Here is a 14,042-nt window from a genome sequence, read left to right as displayed (position 1 = left end):
GACAGGAAGCAGTGGGGCGCGTGCACGACGGCGTCTCTCGCGCACGGGTGCGCGCAGCGACGCCGCAGCGCTCCGTGTCCCCTCAGCCCTCCTCGCTGCGGATAGTTTCCAGCGGGGCGAGGGGGGGGAGGAGGCCTGGTGGAGATCAACCAGGTTTTTGGGGGAATTCGCCCAGCGGTGGGGAAGGGCCGATGGGTCACCCTGGTTCCGCCACTTGAGGAGAGCATATGCCCAGTACGGTTGGCAGTACAATATGAGGCAGTGAGGCCCGACTGTCGGGGGTCGTGGTTGCTGCACTATGACGGGCGGCCAGTAACGAAGTTCCAATTTCGGTGGATGATGGGTCGCTGTCTGACGAGCTTGGGCCTTTCCCCCTCCCACTTCGGTACACACTCCTTCCGCATTGGGGCTGCTACGGTGGCAGCGGCCGCGGGTTTTTCGGGAGCCCAGATCCAGGCGGTGGGACGATGGAAGTCGTCCTGTTATAAGCGGTACATTCGCCCCGTCGCCTGAGATACTTTGCTTAAGCGTAGCTTGCATCAATAAGTTAGAGTAAGATAATGTTTGCTTGGTGTTTATGCATATGTTATGTTCACTGTATGTTGGTTTGTTTAACCGTGTGTGATCCTACTCAGGGATTAGCCACTTGCCGCTGCGGGCGTGAGCCGGCAGCGGGGGTCTGGAGTTATTTTGCGATTTTTGCCTGACTTGACGGACTGAATTCTAATCATTAATTCGGCTAATCTGTTCTTATCAAAGTCCCACAGCAGGTTTTTATGCTTTCACCTCCAGCTGAGTTATTTCATGTTTACCCTCTTTTTTTTATACCCCACCCCCCCTGTTTAATTTTGTTTTGTTTCTTTTGCCTTTCCCTTAATGTCTTAATGCTTTTACTTCAAATTGGCTAGAAGCTCGGGAGATCGGCTAGGCCGTGACTGCTGCGACATTAGGAAGCAATAAAAAAATTTTTCTTTTGGCAGATCCTTCAGGTTAACATAATACATGCTATGGCGTAGAATTATAGTAACACATTTTACCCCTTTTTCCTTCCATTCAGGTTGTTTCGCTGATGGCTTGTCCGTTTGGGTGGTCGGCCACTCGTATGTCTTCTGGGCAGCAAGGTTTTTGGCCTCTGATACTTCTCAGAGGTTTCCTAGAGGTCAGGGAATCAGATGGCTTGGTTGGCGAGGTATGATGTGGACAGATCTATTGAGGACTGGTCAGTCAGGCCAGGAAGCATGGAGTTCCCAAGGTTTTGGTTGTCCACTTAGGTGGCAACGACCTAGGGAAGAGGACTTCCTTGGAGCTACGGTGGGCCATGATACAAGATCTGGCAAGGGTGGCCGCAGCATGGACCAATTGTATATTGGTATTTTCCCTGATGGTGCCAAGGTTGAGTTGGCAAGGGGTGTGGAGGACGGACGCGTAATAGATGAGGCCAGGATAAAGGTGAATGGGGCGGTGGCGAAGTGGGTCTTGGCCCACGGAGGTAAAGTCGTTCGCCACCCTAGGATTCGGTTCCGAGACAAACACATTTTTCGGCCTGATGGTGTGCATCTATCCAATGAGGGGATGATGTTTTTCCTGGATGATCTGTTCCTAGTGTTGCAGGAGTTAGGGTAGTTTATGGTGGCGGTGCGCGGACTCTGGGATGGAGTCCTTCACTTTTGGCGGAAAAGAACGGCAGTTTGTAGTTGTATGGTTTTTTATAGGTAGTAAGTTTCAGTGTTATATGGTTTAGGTGCACTCACCTCAATCGACTTAATGGCCGCTCGACCACCCATCCGGGAGGCAGCGGCAGGGCACCCAGGAGCGGTGGGAAGTCACTGTGGGGGTTGTGTTGACACCTATTACCGGTTTTTGATAGGGTGCTGGACGGTTTCGGTCAGTTTACCAATTTAAGTTTACCAATAGTTTAATAGAGCCGTTCTTTTTTCTGCCACCATTATGCCGGCTGATTCAGCATCTTAACAAACTTTTCCCAATTACAGGTTTTGCTATGGTTAGGGCCAAATAAATAGCTAGCAATTTTTCTGCCAAAATCATGTCTCCGTGTCTTTATTTACTGGTATAAAAGTTAACTAAGGTTTACTTCAATAAAGGGGGTCCACCAAATATCACTAGGATGTTTAGGAGAGAGAATTGACTAACATAGGAGAGGAATGGGTTAAACATCCTGTGAGGGGTGGACCTAGCTGTGAGGTAGTACAGCCTTAGGAAAGGGGGAGGGTTAGGGTATATATAGGCTGGAGTGGCCATTTTAGGTCTCTTTGCTTGCTGAATTTTCTTCCTGCCCTCCCGCCCTAAGGGTAGAGGTTGTTTTGTTTGACGCGGAGTGCATTGGCGTTTAATTGCTTAGCTGTTTTCATTCGTTGGCTATTTATAGGCGGAAAAAAACGGCAGTTTGTAGTTGTATGGTTTTTTATAGGTAGTAAGTTTCAGTGTTATATGGTTTTGGTGCACTCACCTCCATCGACTTAATGGCCGCTCGACCACCCATCCGGGAGGCAGCGGCAGGGCACCCAGGAGCGGTGTGAAGTCACTGTGGGGGTTGTGTTGACACCTATTACCGGTTTTTGATAGGGTGCTGGACGGTTTCGGTCAGTTTACCAATTTAAGTTTACCAATAGTTTAATAGAGCCGTTCTTTTTTCTGCCACCATTATGCCGGCTGATTCGGCATCTTAACAAACTTTTCCCAATTACAGGTTTTGCTATGGTTAGGGTCAAATAAATAGCTAGCAATTTTTCTGCCAAAATCATGTCTCCGTGTCTTTATTTACTGGTATAAAAGTTAACTAAGGTTTACTTCAATAAAGGGGGCCCACCAAATATCACTAGGATGTTTAGTAGATTCTGGTAAAAATCCTACCCGGGCATTACTTCTGGTTGCCGCCTGGAGTTAGGATTAGTAAAAGTTCCTGTGACACAAGTGAACAACACACAGTATAGGGCCACAGAATGCAGTGCAGGTAATATGTGTGAGGTGTCCAGAAGGCTGCACATACTTTCTCTCACATTCCCTCTCCTTCTTCCTCACCTTTGCTGGAAGCCCGCGGTTGGGGAGCGGGGGGGGGGGGGGGGGGGTCAGATGTGTTTCAGTTGTTTGTGTTTGGCTGTTAGATTGAGTGGATGGTCTGATTGCCGCAGATCAGTTTCTGATGACATTTTATGAAAAATGTATACTTGATTTGATCTTTCTGAGCTTTGAGGATTTAGACTCTGATCTTTTAAGTCCTATAACATTGTCCGTGGCTTATTTTTTCCTCATTAATTAAAGTCAATTGAAATATTGTTTAATATTTGTTTTTGTCAGATAAATATTTTTTTATTGTTAATATTTTAGGAGTATGGACAATATAAGTTGGTGAGATAGGTATCTGGTATTCTTATTGCATTTGATTTGTTTCATATCTTTTATGGAAGGATGGTGTGTGGGGAAACAAACTTTTATTTATGAGCTAGAGGGGGTAATATTATAGACTAAGAGTGAAGTCCACGGCTGTGGCTATGGGATGTACTGTAGTTACGTAACCGGTGGTCAGGAGACCGCCGGTCGCAACACCTCCCCCTACATCCCGACCCCTGGGAATCCCGACAGTTGGCATGTCAACTAGCAGGAACTATTCCCACTCGTGAGTGTCCACACCACCCATAGAGTGGGAATAGTTCCTGTGGTGACCACAGGTTGCCACCGAGTCTGCAGCCTGCAGCATGGCGATCCTTCAAGGGGCTTGTAGAGCTCACCCCACCCCACCGGCATTCCACTGCTGGAATACCAGCGGAGGTAGGCTGACCGTCATTCTCCTGACTCGCATTCCCAACCCATGGCTCTTTACTGTAATGTGGAATGGATTTGCCAAGTTACAGGTATCTGATAATGACTTGCTGGCGGCGTGAAGGTGTTGATCTGACAATGAGGACAGATAGCTCTGGGTAGGTGTTTGGGGGTCTTCATTTTGGCAGACGTATCATCATTTTTTATTTAAAGAGCAACACTTCTAAGTATTAGTATGGGATTAAAGAGCAATAGTAAGTAAGTGACATGGAGGGTGTGAGCAGGGCTGTTTCTAGCCAATTTGGCTCCAAGTGCGAGATTTAAAAATGCGCCCCCCCCATGATATAAAAAAATGACCCCCCCCCCCACACCTAGATAAAAAAACAAAACTTGCACGCGCACTCGGCAAGGGGGCGTGGACTCGTCTAAATGGGTGTGGCCTCATCTAAATGGGCATGGCCTCGTCTGAAAAGACTTCCTCACAATCCAGTTTTTGACCCTGCTCCAACAGATCACGACCACCACAGGAAAAAAAAATTCTACCATATTAAGCCCCACACAGTAATGCCCCCTGCACCATATTATGCCACACACCGCAATGCCCTTGATACATTAAATCCCCACACTATGGCAGGCAAGAGTCCCCATTTCACACATAACGGCAGGTGTCCCCATTTTACACATTGAGAGAGAGAGAGAGAATACTTACAGAGGCGATTACTGCTCTTCGGGCCGCCTCACCAGTCGCTCCTCGCGGCGGCCTTTCCCTCTTCCTAACTTGGATCCCCCTCTACTCCGCACGGGGGATCCATAGGAGGGGGAAGCAGGGAGCCACAGTTAGTGCTGCGGCGGGCGCCCAGTGCGGTTGCACTGCTCGCCTGCCCCAAGAAACGGCCCTGGGTGTGAGCAAGTTATATGAATGTGCTGAGAAATTGACTGTAACCTATAATAGCGCTAAAGATTAGAAGGGACGAGGCGAGTGACGCTCCTGGATGGTAAGGGTTATGTGAAAGAAGGTGAAGGAATTGGTTTGGTGAAACGGTATGGATACACGGGTAGGTAACCAATTAAATGTATAACCCCAGTAACATTATGTGGGTACTGTAGACAGTGGATCCCAGCATGGTCTGAAGCCCCGGCATAGGGTATACCAGATTACACCAAACCTCTGTGTCTCTTTTCTAATGAACAGCAAGCAGCTGCTTTGGGAGTTTAAACACAAATACATGGATATTCACATAGAACCATTGGGTAATACAGTGGCAGCTTTCCCTTTACCCACATGTGAAAGGGCTGTGGTGGCTGCTGCAGCCTTAGTATAGAAGGTGCCGGATATTATACTACAATGCCCCCTTACACTATGTGTCCCTGATGCTTTTCTCAAGACCTCACAGGTGATACACATCGTCAGTGCACGGTTCTCTCTTAGAGCTTTTGCTCCTGGCCATAGGGGGTTATTCAGACCCGATCGCAGATGTGCTAAATTTCACACATCTGCGATCAGTTTCTCTGACATGCGGGGGGACGCCCAGCACAGCGCTAGTCTGCCCCGCATGTCAGGCGCGGCGGTGATGCTTTAGCACCTGACAAGTAGCTCCCTGCAAGCGCAGCTCCAGCGTGCTGGCAGGGGGCTAACCTCCGCATCCCGGGTCACAGCGGCTGCATGTGACATCACGCAGCCGACGCAGCCCTCCCCACCAATGGTCAAGACGTCTCTCCGCTATCCGGACCGTGCCCTGCCAATGGCGTTCTATCGCCATTGGCACGCCCCCCTCTTGCCCCATGACCGCCTATGTCTGATTTCACATCTCAATGGCTGCACATGCACATTGCGCCTGCCGTGCGTGCGCACTGCGCATAATAATTCAGACTGCGATCGCTGCAATGATGCAGGATGAATTACCCCCATAACCCCACAATTATCCCCATTGTCAGGTGTGGAATACTAAATCCCGCTGCTCTGTTACCTTATGTGTTCCAAGAGTACCAGGGGATGGATAGAGAGCCTCAGGATTTGGAGATAAGAAATCAGAATGGATATCTCTGACACAGAGCTTACACTCTACACACCTGGCAGTTCTTACAGGATGACTGTATGGGATACAGTGACGTGCGGTGAGGTCAGTGGCTGGTGAGGCACTGCAGCCATAATCTCCGCCGAGTCCTGCCAATGACACCTACCACCGCAAAACCAATGCCTGCTACTGCCCCAGAGCTGATGCTAGCTACCGCCGTCATCCCTGATGCCCGCTACCCCGCCACTTATGGCCACCAATGGCTTACAAAATCGCCCCCCATCAACTGCCCAGGCCCACCGCCACTAATTTGCATCTCAGTCCAATACCATCGCTGCCAATGCCCACAGCATGTCTGCTCATAAGACTTGAGATGAGCAGGCGGTTAATATATTGTACATTTTTATAAAATAATTATTAGTGTTTGTGACTGGGAAGGGAGTGGGAGGAGGACATGAATGCAATTCTGTTGTCCAGGGCTTCCATTAATTTAATAGCACCGTGGGTGCGGTGCTATTAAGTTAATGGAAGTCCTAGACAACAAAATAGGGAGAGGGTGACGCAAGGTAGAAGATGACAGCAGTGGGTGAGAGGGAGAGGGTGACACCAGGTAAAAGATGACAGCAGTGGGTGAGAGGGAGAGGGTGATACCATGTAGAAGATGACAGCAGTGGGTGAGAGGGAGAGGGTGACGCCAGGTAGAAGATGACAGCAGTGGGTGAGAGGGAGAGGGTGACGCCAGGTAGAAGATGACAGCAGTGGGTGAGAGGGAAAGGGTGATGCCAGGTAGAAGATGACAGCAGTGGGTGAGAGGGTGACACCAGCGAGAAGGTTACAGGAAGAGTGCGACGCCAGGGAGAGGGTGACAGCAGCGGGTGACAGGGAGTGACGACACGGAGAGGGTGACAGCAGCAGGTGACAGGGAGTGATGCCAGGGAGAGGGTTACAGCAGCGGGTGACGGGGAGTGATGCCAGGGAGAGGGTGACAGCAGCGGGTGACGGGGAGTGATGCCAGGGAGAGGGTTACAGGAGCGGGTGACGGGGAGTGACGCCAGGGAGAGGGTGACAGCAGCGGGTGACGGGGAGTGACGACACGGAGAGGGTGACAGCAGCGGGTGACGGGGAGTGATGCCAGGGAGAGGGTTACAGCAGCGGGTGACAGGGAGTGACGCCAGGGAGAGGGTTACAGCAGCGGGTGACAGGGAGTGACGCCAGGGAGAGGGTTACAGCAGCGGGTGACAGGGAGTGATGCCAGGGAGAGGGTTACAGCAGCGGGTGACAGGGAGTGACGCCAGGGAGAGGGTTACAGCAGCGGGTGACAGAGAGTGACGCCAGGGAGAGGGTTACAGCAGCGGGTGACAGGGAGTGACGCCAGGGAGAGGGTTTCAGCAGCGGGTGACAGGGAGTGACGCCAGGGAGAGGGTTACAGCAGCGGGTGACAGGGAGTGACGCCAGGGAGAGGGTTTCAGCAGCGGGTGACAGGGAGTGATGCCAGGGAGAGGGTTACAGCAGCGGGTGACAGGGAGTGACGCCAGGGAGAGGGTTTCAGCAGCGGGTGACAGGGAGTGATGCCAGGGAGAGGGTTACAGCAGCGGGTGACAGGGAGTGACGCCAGGGAGAGGGTTTCAGCAGCGGGTGACAGGGAGTGACGCCAGGGAGAGGGTTTCAGCAGCGGGTGACAGGGAGTGACGCCAGGGAGAGGGTTACAGCAGCGGGTGACAGGGAGTGACGCCAGGGAGAGGGTTTCAGCAGCGGGTGACAGGGAGTGACGCCAGGGAGAGGGTTACAGCAGCGGGTGACAGGGAGTGATGCCAGGGAGAGGGTTACAGCAGCGGGTGACAGGGAGTGACGCCAGGGAGAGGGTTTCAGCAGCGGGTGACAGGGAGTGACGCCAGGGAGAGGGTTTCAGCAGCGGGTGACAGGGAGTGACGCCAGGGAGAGGGTTTCAGCAGCGGGTGACAGGGAGTGACGCCAGGGAGAGGGTTTCAGCAGCGGGTGACAGGGAGTGACGCCAGGGAGAGGGTTTCAGCAGCGGGTGACAGGGAGTGACGCCAGGGAGAGGGTTTCAGCAGCGGGTGACAGGGAGTGACGCCAGGGAGAGGGTTTCAGCAGCGGGTGACAGGGAGTGACGCCAGGGAGAGGGTTTCAGCAGCGGGTGACAGGGAGTGATGCCAGGGAGAGGGTTACAGCAGCGGGTGACAGGGAGTGACGCCAGGGAGAGGGTTTCAGCAGCGGGTGACAGGGAGTGACGCCAGGGAGAGGGTTTCAGCAGCGGGTGACAGGGAGTGACGCCAGGGAGAGGGTTTCAGCAGCGGGTGACAGGGAGTGATGCCAGGGAGAGGGTTACAGCAGCGGGTGACAGGGAGTGACGCCAGGGAGAGGGTTTCAGCAGCGGGTGACAGGGAGTGACGCCAGGGAGAGGGTTTCAGCAGCGGGTGACAGGGAGTGACGCCAGGGAGAGGGTTTCAGCAGCGGGTGACAGGGAGTGACGCCAGGGAGAGGGTTACAGCAGCGGGTGACAGGGAGTGATGCCAGGGAGAGGGTTACAGCAGCGGGTGACAGGGAGTGACGCCAGGGAGAGGGTTTCAGCAGCGGGTGACAGGGAGTGACGCCAGGGAGAGGGTTTCAGCAGCGGGTGACAGGGAGTGACGCCAGGGAGAGGGTTACAGCAGCGGGTGACAGAGAGTGATGCCAGGGAGAGGGTTACAGCAGCGGGTGACAGGGAGTGATGCCAGGGAGAGGGTTACAGCAGCGGGTGACAGGGAGTGACGCCAGGGAGAGGGTTACAGCAGCGGGTGACAGGGAGTGACGCCAGGGAGAGGGTTTCAGCAGCGGGTGACAGGGAGTGATGCCAGGGAGAGGGTTACAGCAGCGGGTGACAGGGAGTGACGCCAGGGAGAGGGTTACATCAGCGGGTGACAGAGAGTGACGCCAGGGAGAGGGTTACAGCAGCGGGTGACAGGGAGTGACGCCAGGGAGAGGGTTACAGCAGCGGGTGACAGGGAGTGATGCCAGGGAGAGGGTTTCAGCAGCGGGTGACAGGGAGTGATGCCAGGGAGAGGGTTTCAGCAGCGGGTGACAGGGAGTGACGCCAGGGAGAGGGTTACAGCAGCGGGTGACAGAGAGTGATGCCAGGGAGAGGGTTACAGCAGCGGGTGACAGGGAGTGATGCCAGGGAGAGGGTTTCAGCAGCGGGTGACAGAGAGTGATGCCAGGGAGAGGGTTACAGCAGCGGGTGACAGGGAGTGACGCCAGGGAGAGGGTTACAGCAGCGGGTGACAGGGAGTGACGCCAGGGAGGGGGTTACAGCAGCGGGTGACAGGGAGTGATGCCAGGGAGGGGGTTACAGCAGCGGGTGACAGGGAGTGACGCCAGGGAGAGGGTTACAGCAGCGGGTGACAGGGAGTGATGCCAGGCAGAGGGTTACAGCAGCGGGTGACAGGGAGTGACGCCAGGGAGAGGGTTACATCAGCGGGTGACAGGGAGTGACGCCAGGGAGAGGGTTACAGCAGCGGGTGACAGAGAGTGACGCCAGGGAGAGGGTTACAGCAGCGGGTGACAGGGAGTGACGCCAGGGAGAGGGTTTCAGCAGCGGGTGACAGGGAGTGACGCCAGGGAGAGGGTTACAGCAGCGGGTGACAGGGAGTGACGCCAGGGAGAGGGTTTCAGCAGCGGGTGACAGGGAGTGACGCCAGGGAGAGGGTTACAGCAGCGGGTGACAGGGAGTGATGCCAGGGAGGGGGTTACAGCAGCGGGTGACAGGGAGTGATGCCAGGGAGGGGGTTACAGCAGCGGGTGACAGGGAGTGATGCCAGGGAGAGGGTTTCAGCAGCGGGTGACAGGGAGTGATGCCAGGGAGAGGGTTTCAGCAGCGGGTGACAGGGAGTGATGCCAGGGAGAGTGTTACAGCAGCGGGTGACAGGGAGTGACGCCAGGGAGAGTGTTACAGCAGCGGGTGACAGGGAGTGACGCCAGGGAGAGGGTTTCAGCAGCGGGTGACAGGGAGTGACGCCAGGGAGATGGTTTCAGCAGCGGGTGACAGGGAGTGACGCCAGGGAGAGGGTTTCAGCAGCGGGTGACAGGGAGTGACGCCAGGGAGAGGGTTTCAGCAGCGGGTGACAGGGAGTGACGCCAGGGAGAGGGTTTCAGCAGCGGGTGACAGGGAGTGATGCCAGGCAGAGGGTTACAGCAGCGGGTGACAGGGAGTGATGCCAGGGAGAGGGTTACAGCAGCGGGTGACAGGGAGTGATGCCAGGGAGAGGGTTACAGCAGCGGGTGACAGGGAGTGATGCCAGGGAGGGGGTTACAGCAGCGGGTGACAGGGAGTGATGCCAGGGAGGGGGTTACAGCAGCGGGTGACAGGGAGTGATGCCAGGGAGAGGGTGACAGCAGAGGGTGACAGGGAGTGATGCCAGGGAGAGGGTGACAGCAGCGGGTGACAGGGAGTGATGCCAGGGAGAGGGTGACAGCAGCGGGTGACAGGGAGTGATGCCAGGGAGAGGGTGACAGCAGCGGGTGACAGGGAGTGATGCCACAGAGAGGGTGACAGCAGCGGGTGACAGGGAGTGAAGCCACAGAGAGGGTGACAGCAGCGGGTGACAGGGAGTGACGCCAGGGAGAGGGTTACAGCAGCGAGTGACAGGGAGTGACGCCAGGGAGAGGGTGACAGCAGCGGGTGACAGGGAGTGAAGCCACAGAGAGGGTGACAGCAGTGGGTGACAGGGAGTGATGCCAGGGAGAGGGTTACAGCAGCGGGTGACAGGGAGTGACGCCAGGGAGAGGGTTACAGCAGTGGGTGACAGGGAGTGATGCCAGGGAGTGGGTGACAGCAGCGGGTGACAGGGAGTGATGCCAGGGAGAAGTATGTCAGAGAGGGGCAGTGGCGGCGGTGTCACGGGGGGGGGTGAGTAATACATCCCAGTAATACATCTGTGAAGAATAGCCGTTTTGGACAGCGCACAGCATAGAACCTTGCAGCAGCAGACTGTTTAAGTCCCCCGCGGGTATCGGAGGTAAGCACTCCCCCTATCCACCTGCGCCTCTGTCATTTTTTTTTGGGGGGGGACATGGTGCTCCTTGCCCTCCGTTCTGACGCCACTGCCTCTACCGGGTCTGCCACTGTGCAAGGGGACAGGCTGGGGGACGGGCGGGCGGGGACGGCCACATATTTATTAGATGACAGGGGGGGCATGTTTCCTGGTGTCCCCCTCCCCGAATCGACAACTACCCAATCAGCAACATGACTAGATGACAGGGGCGTGCTTTCATATGGGCTGAAAGCATGCCCCTGTCAAAGTGGCACTTATACTAGTGCCGCTTACAGAGCTTTTTTCAATGGGTTTTTTCTGCCCAATGCTTGGCTACGCCACCCGCTTTCGGCCATTTCACACTTACAGCGGGAGGCACTGAGAGCGGTGCCTCCAAAACCCATTTAAAACTGTTTTTTTAGAAAGATAATAATGATTAAAATAATATAAAGGCTAAAGAAGATACTTATGACACCGTCATAAGTATCTTCTTAGTATTATTTTAATCATCATTACTGACAGGGGAGGCACTGCCTCCCCTGACTGCAAGTCCCTGATGGGATATGCGGTAGTATCAGATACAGAGATACTGGAGGTTGGTGCACCGGGCCCATCTCTCACTGTAAAGGTTGCAGGACTGGTAGCTCTTACCAGAGCCTGACACCTGGCTGATGGCAGGACCGGTAACATATACACACATTCCACATATGCACAATGCCATGTGTTTGGTATGATATGGGCAATACAAGTGTACGTGCCTGCTTCAGGTACCTCAATGTCACATGCCCAGCACCAGAGCTTATATTTGGCTGAGGGCTGAATAGGCACGAGACCATATAAGCGCCCCATGTTTTGTGATTGGTTGTTTATGACAAAGCAGTTGCTAGGTAGTTTTTCCAAGGGACCTTGGGAATTTTCCATAGGTTGGTTTCCTTGTCCATTATTATTTGTGGGTGTAGCTTCAGTGCATATAAAAGCTTGGGTCACGCGCTTCATACTTCCTCTTGCCATTTGAACAGCTAAGTGACACAGGCTCTGCGCCTGTTTTCTTTATTTTTCTTATGGTTTCTGTTTTAATTGCCCCACACTGATTTATTACTTCCCCCTTGGTGCCTCCTCTCCCCCTCCCTCTCCTGTCCATTTTTCCCCTCTCCAGCCCTGCTGTCCTGCGTGCCCCTTCCCGTGTGGCTGCCGGGCTATGAGGCCTCGGGTCCGTGTCTCGGCCTCTGGGGCTGGGTCCGGCTCGGCATTCTTACATTCTCCCCATACATACATGGGGTCCTCGCTAATCCACAAATATACTGGTAGGTCGTAGGTGCCATTTTATTTTAGCAGGGTAGGTAGTGTATACGATTACAAAGGGTTCGGTGGCCATGTTCTACATTACGAGGGTCGTGCTACATGGCCGTGATAGGCTAGCAGCTGGGGACGTGCGATTTTTTTGGTGGTTGCAGCTAGCTCGGTGGGGGAAGGATGGGCCTTTTAATATCAGGGTTTCTGCCTGCCATGCTGGTGCTAGGACCATGGACTGTCCTATTGGCACGGGCTCCTGCCCTAGTGGGGCTGAGGGTTAGTGTTTGCTTCGGATTATGGCAGGCGCAGGGTGGGGGTAAATTATCGTGTTCGCCACCCTTGCGGGGCGGTCACCCAGTCGGGATGCATCCCGGTCGCGAGAAAAACACTTTCAGCTCCTTCAGGGGCCAGGGTAGGTAGCACGGAAGGCCCTTCCGCTGTTACCGGTAGGTTCCCGGGTGGGTGCCCATTTCTGTCACCTTTGTATCACCCACATGGGGTTTTAGTTTCTAATGCCTTTCCGGATGCTTCCTGAAAGGAGCGTTATCTGTCTTTTGATGAATCCCTGCGTTTGGGTGATATTGCAGTTGTGTTTCCTGCTGATTAGAGCTGGACGTTGCGTCCTCTTTTCACCTTCTTCCCGTGCCCCGGTATCCGTTTTCGATTTCTGGGTTTTTCCGTTGGGGAGAGTTTTTCTGCGTAGGTTGTTCTGTTCATCCTGTTTTGTTTAATTCTGCATGTTTTTGCATGGGTGCCTACAGGCCGCTTCTGGTGATGGCTCGGGGCCTTGTTTTCTTTCTCTGGGTGGTTCACGCTTTTCATGATCGGCGTCCTTCCTCCCCCTCGGCCCTCCACCTGTTATGTCGTCTGGTTCCAGATGTTGGCGGCGCGACGTTTGTTTGCCGGCGTTGTGACCCGGCATGGCCCCTGGGGTGGCGAGGCATGGTTGTGCTTCCTTTGCTACATTCCATGCGTTGGTGCCTGGGGCGGCTGTTGATGTTTCTCTTTGTGCCTGATTAGTTTCTGGCGGATGGCCAAGTTGGTCCAGCTGCTTGGATGGGCCAGTGGTGGCTCCTCCCATGCTCTGGACGATGGCTCGGATTGCCGGGATTCATTGGCTTTCTTGGGTAGGTTTGTTTACATCGGGAGGTTGGTTTTATTGGGTCACCTTAGGTACTTTGAGGGCCTTTGGCTTTTTTTTTCCCGGGATGGCAGGTCTAGGGCAGCCAGGGCGTCTGCCCTTGCGGGCACTTCTTTACGCTCCATACTACTGCGGCTGGCTGCTCTATCAGGTCTTTTGTACTATCCATGGCCCTTATGGGATGAGCGACGGGGCACCCTGTGGCTGCAGCTTTTGCGTGGGCACGCTGATTTAGGTATAATTAGATGAAGTTTGTTGGCCCCGTTTGGGTCCGGCCAGGTGGAGCATAGTCTGGTTCGTGAGGTTTGCGCTGCTCGGGCTAGCTTTTGCACTGGTTTTTCATTGGGGTGATCCGTATCAGTGGGTTGGTGGCCGGTAGAAGGTCGTCTTTGTACTCTGGCTTGCCTTTCAGTGGTGTTTTATGGCGGGGCACCTAGATGGTGGTCGGTTCATGTACTGAAATTGGAACAATCCAAGGAAGATTAGCATGGCCCTGCACAAGGATGCCACGCAAATCGTGAAGCGTTCCATATTTTCCTGTGCAGACTTGCAGGTTCTGCAAGGGGTTGGGATGGCCAGGGTCATTAGTTGCCTCCCCTTTAGAGCGCAGGCGACTAAGAATGGTGGCACATTGCCCTTGGCGAGGGTATGTGTCTGGTGCGGCCTTTAGGAGATGACCATGTTCTTTTGTGTTCCCTCCTGGGTCCTCTTCGCTAGTTTTTCAGTTTTCTGTAGCGTTACGGCTATGGTGGTTGCCGGGGGCTTGCAGTGGGGGGACCAGGGTACCCA

General features: G+C 54.3%; 1 non-coding gene across 1 annotated transcript; it reads left to right on the top strand.

Annotated features, from left to right (window-relative positions):
• The first annotated feature begins 13,682 nt into the window (after positions 1 to 13,682).
• On the top strand, positions 13,683 to 13,790 carry LOC134982034 (U6 spliceosomal RNA). The gene has a single exon (XR_010190886.1). It is a non-coding gene; the product is annotated as a U6 spliceosomal RNA (small nuclear RNA).
• The last annotated feature ends 252 nt before the right edge of the window (positions 13,791 to 14,042 follow it).

This window comes from Pseudophryne corroboree (genome assembly GCF_028390025.1).
Source record: "Pseudophryne corroboree isolate aPseCor3 chromosome 1 unlocalized genomic scaffold, aPseCor3.hap2 SUPER_1_unloc_6, whole genome shotgun sequence".
NCBI lineage: Eukaryota > Metazoa > Chordata > Amphibia > Anura > Myobatrachidae > Pseudophryne > Pseudophryne corroboree.
Note: the sequence above shows the minus strand (reverse complement) of the source record. Positions and strands in the feature narration are given on the sequence as shown.